At 49.3% G+C, this 8914-nt stretch overlaps 1 protein-coding gene across 1 annotated transcript in view; it reads right to left on the bottom strand.

Moving 5' to 3' along the window:
• Window positions 1-8656, bottom strand: part of Arhgap35 (Rho GTPase activating protein 35) — a 112283-nt gene extending 103627 nt beyond the window's left edge. The window contains exon 1 of the mRNA XM_006991467.4: window positions 8480-8656. The gene's annotated coding sequence lies outside the window, so the exon portion shown is untranslated. The remainder of the gene's footprint in view (window positions 1-8479) is intronic.
• Window positions 8657-8914: the final 258 nt, after the last annotated feature.

Consider the following 8914-nt stretch of genomic DNA (forward strand, 5'->3'; position numbering starts at 1 on the left):
TAGCTCTTTAAAAACACTTTTGGCCCATAAAAGACAGGTGACCTGTTCCTGTACTCCCAACACCCAGGAGGCTGAGGCAGGAGGATCTCCAGTTCAAAGTAAGCCTGGGCCATCTAATGAGATGAGACCCCTGTCTTCTCACTGCAACCACCGCCACCAAAGCCCCCTAAGTGAAAAAGACACAACTAACTTCATGGCTACTCCTGACTCTGACCAAAAAGTCTTTCTCCTTAAACCAAGAACACTTGGGGGCTAAGGGATTTACTGAGCAGAACTACGTTCCAACTGCCAGCCGCCAAACGGACTCTTCTTCATCTGGGAGAGATCCCTCTGTGTAGTGCATGCTGGTAAAGCAAAGGCAGACCAAGTTTTGCATACAGGATCGTTGGCCAGGGAACCCTGGGGCCAGTCCCTCACTCCCGTGCCTCAGTTTCCCACCTAGAAGCTGTCAATACTCCACACTCGGGAGGGTGATTGTGAGGAAAGAAGGAGTACTTGGCAGCATCTAGTACAAAGTAAGCAGTGGCTGTTGTTAATAATTAATTTGATTACTCTATGAGAAAGTGACTGCCCTGGAGGGACTAGAGTCCAAAAGATCTTGTCGTTCTTAATTTCTTGTTTTTCAGCACAATTTTTCTTTCATGTTTATATAGAAAAATATATAATACAACCAACATAGTTAACTTTATTTTTCTTAAATCAAGAATAAAAGACAATAATGCCGGGCGGTGGTGGCGCACGCCTTTAATCCCAGCACTCGGGAGGCAGAGCCAGGCGGATCTCTGTGAGTTCGAGGCCAGCCTGGGCTACCAAGTGAGCTCCAGGAAAGGCGCAAAGCTACGCAGAGAAACCCTGTCTCGAAAAACCAAAAAAAAAAAAAAAAAGAATAAAAGACAATAGCCAGGCAATGGTGGCCACACCTCTAATCCGGGCACTCGGGAGGCACTCTCCAGCAGCAGGACCCACACCCACCCCAGGTGGTCCTCTTGCTGTGAACTATTCTGCTGAAGACATGAATTTCAAAACTCCAATAATCTTGTTTTAATGCAGCACTGACTTTCATTTGTACACAATCAATTTGTTCCCGAACAAAGAGCCCTTTTTAATTACCTGTGGCAATTAACAGTGATCATTTCCTTTTGTCTCATGCCTAACACGGGCTGCAAGAGATAAATCCATGATCTTGACCTTTCATGTAATCACAGATAGGAAAAGGTTCAATACAATGTATTTTTTTTCTTCATCTTCATTTTATGTGTATGGGAGTTTTGCCTGCATGTATGTCTGTGCACCATGTGTGTCTGGTGTCCATGGAGGCCAAAAGAGGGCGTCAGACCCCTGGAACTTGGATTACAGATTGTTATGTGCCATCATGTGGGCGCTGATAATAAACCAGGTCCTCCAAAAGAATGTATTCTTAAATCTTCTGTACTTAGGAAGGCTATGCATTAGCTCTAGCTGGCTAATATACTCTCACTCCAACATTGTTTTCCAATTGCAATTCAAAAGTTACTAAATAATTACAGCGGGCTGGGCTAGCAAAATGGCCAAGTGGATGAAGGTACTTGCCACTAAGTATGACAACCTGAGTTTGACTGAGTTCGATCCACACCAAGTCCCACATGGTGGAGAGAACTGACTCTCATAATCTGTCCTCTGACCTCTGACCACGGGCGTGCGCATATACACACACACACACACACACACACACACACACACACACACACACACACAAATGTGATCATCATAGTCAGCAATGAAACAAACTAGAAATAAGCAGTAGTGTTTTCTCTCCACACACCTGCATTCCCGTGTCCTTTTAATGTTTTCCTTTGGTTGACTGCCGTGCTAGAAATGGACCCCAGGACCTTGTGCATGCCAGACCAAAAGACGACCACTGAGCTACATACCCATTTCCTCATTTTTAATTGTAAATTGACAAATTGTGGCAATACTCTATTTGTACATTTCTAGTTGTCTAAAGAACATTCTCAAAAGAAGAAAATCTTGGCCTTAAAAGTCAGTGGTGGGGCACATGCCCAACCGCAGGTGTTTGGGTTCCTCCCCAGCACCAAAAAGACTCACTCAAGAGGTACTTAAAGATCTTCTGGTCTCCCAAGAAAATAAGAGTTAAAAGAAAATAAAGAGTTAAGCCGGTGGTGGTGGGGCACACCTTTAATTCCAGCACTCAAGAGGCAGAGGCAGGCGGATCTCTTGAGTTCGAAGCCAGCCTAGTCTACAAAGTGAATTCCAGGACAGACTGTTACACAGAGAAATCCTGTCTCGAAAAATCAAAAATTAAAGAGTTAAGCAGACAATACTTGGCCAAACATTTGTAGCTTCTTTCTGTTAGACTAAATTTTACCTAATTTTGTGATACCTGGATTTGAGTCTAGAACAGAAATAAAATTCTCAAACTTGCCATTTTTGTCTAGCTGGCTAGACAATAATGCAGAGTAGGAGCCATCTGATAAAATCCCTTCTTTCTACAAGAAGGACAAACAATCTGCCCTAATCACACAGCTAGTAAGTTCAAAGGGTCAGAATGGGAGTTTTTTTAAACATTTTTTCAGCTGGTTTGGCTTTTTGGGTGTTTTTGAGATAGGATCTCATGTAGTTCAGGCTGGCCTTAAAACTCATTAAGTAGTTGAGGATTGCCCTGAACATCTGATCCTCCTCCCCCTACCTACCTCTCAAGCACTGGGACCATAATGTACGCAACTGTGCTTGGCTTCGTCAACATGTTTTTACAGCATGGGAAGCTTTCTCTCAATGGCTCAATTTCAATCACCAACTCACTACAGTGACCAGGAAAAGGTATAGTCCAAGTCAGGAGAAGGCCCGAGGCGAACAAAGATGAATGAAAACACTACAAGAGATGCAGAAGTCGCAACTGCTGCAGAGTCCATAACACAGAGGCACTCCTTTCACAAGGGAATGTCAAGGATTTAGGCAAGTTGGCTATTTCCAGCAAAAACAAATATTACATTTCTGTAATGATGCTTCATGGCTGAAAGTGCCCAGTCCTCCATTATGCTCAGTGGTGTTCCTCAATATCAGAGATGCCCATAAATGAAAAGTCAAGATTGACAGGTACCCATTGATTTTCAAGACTTCTTTATAGATAAATTCTGATAAAGTGTTGTATCAAAAGTTTAATAGAAATAAACTTTTGGGAAGATGAACACCAATGGATCTGTTTGCATTTCTTAATACCAGCAATTCAAGTACTATTCAGACCATTGCTATTTGAGAGTCTAGGTCAACAATGACTCAGCTTGAGAAATTCCCTACCATTTTATAAAAGAGGTGTAAGCTGAGTTATGCAGCTAACACAATCTGGAGAGCCCATCCCCCACGTTATAAACTAATTTCCATGTGAATGGCTGAGAAAGTGGCAGTGTTTATTTTCTACTAAAAAAAAAAAAAGTGTCCCGTTCAGTGTCCTCCAAGGCCAGGAAAAGCCCATCTCAACCCTGTTTTAGGACATAACAAGGGCGGGGGTCCAAGCCCCAGCCCCCGCTCGTCTAGCAGCATGTTCTGCTGAACGGAGTCTACATCTGGGCTGGACTTCAGACTTCAGACAGCGGTGTCCAGCCCAGCGGAGAAGCAAGCTGTCCCCAGTCCTAATTAATTAGGACAAGGCCTAGACAGGAAGCAGGCCCCGCTCTTGTGTCCAATCATCTTCTAATACGGCAGAAGCCTACAACATCACCTCAGGTGAGCCTTTCATTCCCCACCTGCACACAGGGTACTGATTTCCAACTAGGTTCTACCCAACTCCAGGACCCACAACGGCATTTCTGCCATCCCTCAACAGGCAAAGAATCTTGGGGTTTATGAAAGGCAGAAAATGTAAGTAAGTGAAGCAAATGACTAATCAAATGCCACACAGACTAGATAAATTACACCAGGTGTGGTAGTGCATATCTGCAACCCGAGCATCTCAGAGAGAGGCAAAAGGATGACTTGAAAGCTACCCTCAGCTACAGATCCAGACAGAAGCCTGCCGGGGCTAGTGAGAGCCTGTCTCAAATAAATAAAAATATACATAAATAAATGAACAAAAGACACTATCTAGATTGCCAGGTGGCAAATGACACCAGTCCTAGGAGATGACAAGAAGGGTTGCAGGAGGTCCGACACCCTTCAGGGGACTGCCTCAGACCAAGGATGGGAAAGCAATCCCGACGACACTGCCCACCTCAGCTGGGATGACGCATCCCTGGAAGACTGACCACACACAGCCATGAGTGAATCTCCATGGGCTGTGTAACCTACACCCTTCCCAAAGTCACCATGTGAACCAGATACTGGCACCCATCTACCTGCTATGAAGAGGAATGGTGGTTTCTGACTTGTTATTCGTCCTGGGGCATCATCAGGCCAATTAAAAAAGGAGGTGATGGGCAAGAGAGAGGAGACATGAGTACAAAGAAAGGTTAGTTTTAAAGAGGGGGTAGAGGCTAAGAAAGGCTAGTTCTAAAAATCTAGACAGGGTTAGGAGCCCTTGAAGACATGCTAGTACACTGAAAAAAGTCATCTGCTGCCGCCTCTTACTTCACACTCCACCCCAACTGGCACAGGAGCCGTTCCAGAAGGCCAAGGCTACCACCTCACATTTCTGTAGCACCCAATTCCATCATGAAAGCAAATGTCAATTCCAGGATTGAAGTCTCCACAACCATAGAGAAATCTGACAGTTTTTGGAACATTAGTTCCCAGTTTAGGAGGAAAAGCAGCTCTTTGTTCTTTCTGTCTCTCCTCTTCCATTCATGTGGACTCCAGCTTTGAGCATGCAGAACTCTTTAGGCTGTCAGTGTGAGGAAAACTCTGGAAGCACACACTGTAGTGGTGCTGCACACACAGCAATTGTTCCTATTCTTAATTAGGGGTCACCTCCACATGACGAGAAATGAGAAACAAGACAAGTAAATGTTAAAATACTAACATGGAAAATACAAACTCTAAAATAAATTCAGGAGAGTAACTGTGACACAAGGCCAAAGACGCAGGACTGGAAACAGACCAAAGCGCCACACAGCATCAAACTCCCCAGACTCTCCTTGTCAGAGTTTAAAGTCCTGCAGTTCTGTCAGGGGCAGACCGAGCCTAGCAGTGTTCATGACACCGACTTCCAACCACAGTACACAACTGAGAAGATTAAAAAAAAAAAAAAAAAAAAAAAAAGACCCAAACCCAGAAAACCTACAGTCCTAAAAAGTTAGAAGAGCCACACAGATCTATTATGCAGTTCCTTAAACGCTCCAACACTGGATGAGTCAATGGTCTAATTCTGTAGATGACAGTGAAGGGTTTTTATTTCAAATGTGTTCACACAGAACTATTTCTAAGCAGGTGCTGAAATAAACAATCTGATCATAGCTCAGTTAAGAAAGAAAGTCCTTCCAGTAAATGTGCCTACACAGTTAGATAGCTGTTTTAATATGCAACTGCCCTAAGCCACAGGGAGGAGGAAAACAAAAACAAAAAAACAGACTTTTGATGTGGATTTACTTAAATAAAATAAATACATCTACAACACACCAAAGGTAAGGTACTCCCTACCAAGTTAAAGAAGAATGTGGTCAGATGGCTTTTTTATAAAGGACACCTACCTCTGAATGAATTTTCTAAATCCCACCACAAAAATCATTGGGGAACCTGAACACAGACCTGAATTATGTCCAAATCCATTTTCATCAGCTAGTTCTTGGTAGCTGTCTCCAATTCTACCCAAGCAGGTCCTTCATAATGTCTGGGGATATCAGACTCACTCACTGGTTCCTGCTCCTGCTTCCTCAAGAGCCCAGGAACAGCGCCCATCTGGGCTCCTGTGGCTCGAGTGCCGGCAATAACAGAGGGCAGAAATCTGAGTGACACTTGGCACTTTCAACAACAACAACAACCACCACAATCACAAAGTGCTTTCCACACCAAGGCTCTCACCATTTTGAAGACCAGGAAGCTGGAGCATTCCAGGGGGCAGAGGTGAAAAAGGAAGAAGAAACCCACTGAGTCTAGCCCCACCCTCAAGGTCATGGCATTAACCAAAGGCCAGGAGGAAAGGCAAAAGGCTGCTTCTGAGGACCAGAGCAGTCAACACCAAGTGTGGCCACAACACCCCGGGGACCTGCAGAACTCGACAACTGGCATTTCCCTGGCCTAGAGTAAAACAACTTTTCAGTGGGGAAAAAAGAAAGACAAAGCAGCATACTCCTGAACAGTCCCCAGGGTGCCGGTGCGGAGGTGGGAGAGAGAGAGTACAACGGAGTGTCTACAACTGCAGAGGCAAGGAGGGGAGTGAGAAGACTCAAGAGTCCTGAGCAGCTGCAGTCCCCTTTTCCAAGGACACAAGGCTGTGAGGTTCAGAGGGGAAATGGGGCAATGGATGAGGCCTACCCACCATCACTAACCTTGGTGCCAATCAGAGAAATGGGAAGAAGCTTCCAAACTGCAAAGAGTTGCAACCCTATCTACCCCTCCCTACCTCTGCAGCAGCTCTCAGAACTTTGGGGATAAAATCTGAAACACTCCGGGCTCCACGGAGAATCTGCAATTCTCTGGATCAGTGCCTAGAGAACCTGGCCCCAGCCTACCCTGGCAAATGCTGAGAGATGCATAACAGGTAAACACAGACCTAAAGGGGGATAGCCTCAATGGGGAGCCTGCTGGCAATGGATAAGGAGCCCCAAGAAGCAGGTGCCATATTAGATGTTAGAAAGGGAGCCTGACCGGCCATGAAGACAAGGCGGAAAGCCACAAGGGAGGTCAGAGGAAAGGAATGGGAGAGAGGCATCAAGAGAAAAGGAGCATCCATTCAAGAACTCGGAGGTGCCAAGCAAGGGGAGACGGAAGTAATAAGAAAGCAGTGATTAACAAGACACCGTCAGGTCAGAACTGAGGAAGAGGGCTTAAAAGGAGGTAGAGTCAGAGCAGACTAGGGAAATTCCGGGGAAAGGCTGAATAGGGGAGTGGGGGGGGGGGTTGAGAGGGACCAAAGGTGGGACACAAGCAGATCATTTTAAAGATGATCACTTTGACAGGGACAGCAATAGTCAAGTTAAAAATGGGTCAAAAATATGGAAATGGACAGCTCCAAAAGGGAGCTTTGGGGAGGGGCACCTACTAAAGGAATGAGTGGGAAAAAGGCAAGCCCAGGAAATGCAGAAGGGGAAAAGTATGAAGGGTCAGAGCCATCTGAGGTGCAGAGGCACACCAGCAGCAAGAAGACATAGGCAGCAAGTGCTAGGTGGAGAGTAACCTACTGCAGACAGGCTAAGGGGAGGGGGCGCAAATGAATGGAGCAGAGCAGAGGAGCGCTGAAATAAAGGTGGGAAAGAGGGACAGTCCAAGAAAACAGGGGCAGAGATTGGGGCACAACCAAGATGGAGTTAGGGTTAAGGGCAGAGGTCTGCTACAGGGCATGGCAGAAATGAGACACCCCGAGGGACAGAAAAGGGGGGAAACGAAGAGGCGGAAAGCCAGGCACTGCAGGGGAGTGCGTGCAAGATCGGAGCTGCGGCCAGGGGCAGAGCTGGCAGGCAGAAGGGTCTGGAACAGAAGACAAGGTCTGAATGGCAATCGGCGGCAAGCACTGAGAAGGGAAGGAAGCCAGCAGGCACAGAGGATCTAAATCCCTGAACGGTTGGAGAAGAAGCCTAGGGGCATCCCAAGGAGGCGCAGCAGGTTCCGTGGTACGGCCGGGGCAGAAATGTGGGGCAGTTGGGCCCAAGTGGAAGGAGGAACTGTGTCCAAAGCAAAGACCGGAGGGCAGCAGTGCCTCTACCAACAGAGGTCTAATACGGATCTCCACGGAGGTGAAACCGCAGGTCCTAAAGGGACAGCTCCTGGGGATGCAAGAGGTTCTAAGTCAAGAATAATAACAGTAGGTAGGCCAAAGAAGGAAGCCGGTGACCTCACCCCAAAAGTGATGTTAACAGAAAACAGATAAGGTAAGAGGGCCACGGATGTCCGAAGTGGGAGCCAGAAGGGATACAGAGGGGTCAGTGAGGAGGTAGGTCGTCCCAGGAGCACAGCCGACTCCAGGAGGCAGCGAAGGGTATGCCTGGGGGGGGGGGTGGATGTGGGGGGGGGGAGTGGGAAAGGAGACGGCTCAGAATTGGGAGTCGGTTATCTCGAGTGGAGGCTGAGAGACACCGAGATCCCCCATCGGGTCGTGGTGGGGCGTGTGGAGGCAGACGCCGGGATTGCAGGGCTGCAGGGACAGTGGCGAATAGGAAGGGCAAGCAAGGCGAGCCGCGCGGGCCGGGCCCGGGCATGCAGCGGCTGGGACGCGGGGACCGCGGGGCGCTGGGGGGGGGGCGCTCCCTCCCCTCCCCCTCCGGCTCCTCCATTGTTCGCGGGCTCCGGGCCCCGCGGTCCCCGCCTTTCCCCCCACCCTTGGATCCCGCAGCGGGGCGGCGCCCGGCGCCTCGCCCGTCCCCACATTCCCCTTCGCCAGCTCCGCGGCACTCACCAGCCTTGGGGGCGCCCTCAGCGCGGTCCCGGCCTCCGCGATCCCGGCCGCAGCCACGGCGGGCCCGGCGCCATGTTCCCCTGGCGACTCGTTCCTGAGGCGGCTGCAGCGGCGGCGGCGGCGGCGGCTCCGGCGGCGGGGGGCCGGGCGGACCCTCCCTCGCGGGCTCCCTCCTCCGCCTCCTCCACCTCCTCCTCCCGCCGCGCCGCGGCTCTCCCTCGGGGCGGGGGGCGGGGAGGGGACGGGGGAGGGGCGGGAACTAGGGGGAGGGCGGACCAGCCTCGCTCGCTCGCTCGCTCCCTCCCTCCCGCGCAATGGCGGCGGCGGCGGCGGCGGCGGCACCTCCTTCCTGCGGCCTCCGCCGCCGCGGCCGTGCGCGCGCCTAAGACCCTCTCGCTAGTGCGCGTGCGTGTCTGAGGTGCCAGCGGCTTTGGG

This window comes from Peromyscus maniculatus, chromosome 1 (assembly GCF_049852395.1).
Source record: "Peromyscus maniculatus bairdii isolate BWxNUB_F1_BW_parent chromosome 1, HU_Pman_BW_mat_3.1, whole genome shotgun sequence".
Taxonomy (NCBI): domain Eukaryota; kingdom Metazoa; phylum Chordata; class Mammalia; order Rodentia; family Cricetidae; genus Peromyscus; species Peromyscus maniculatus.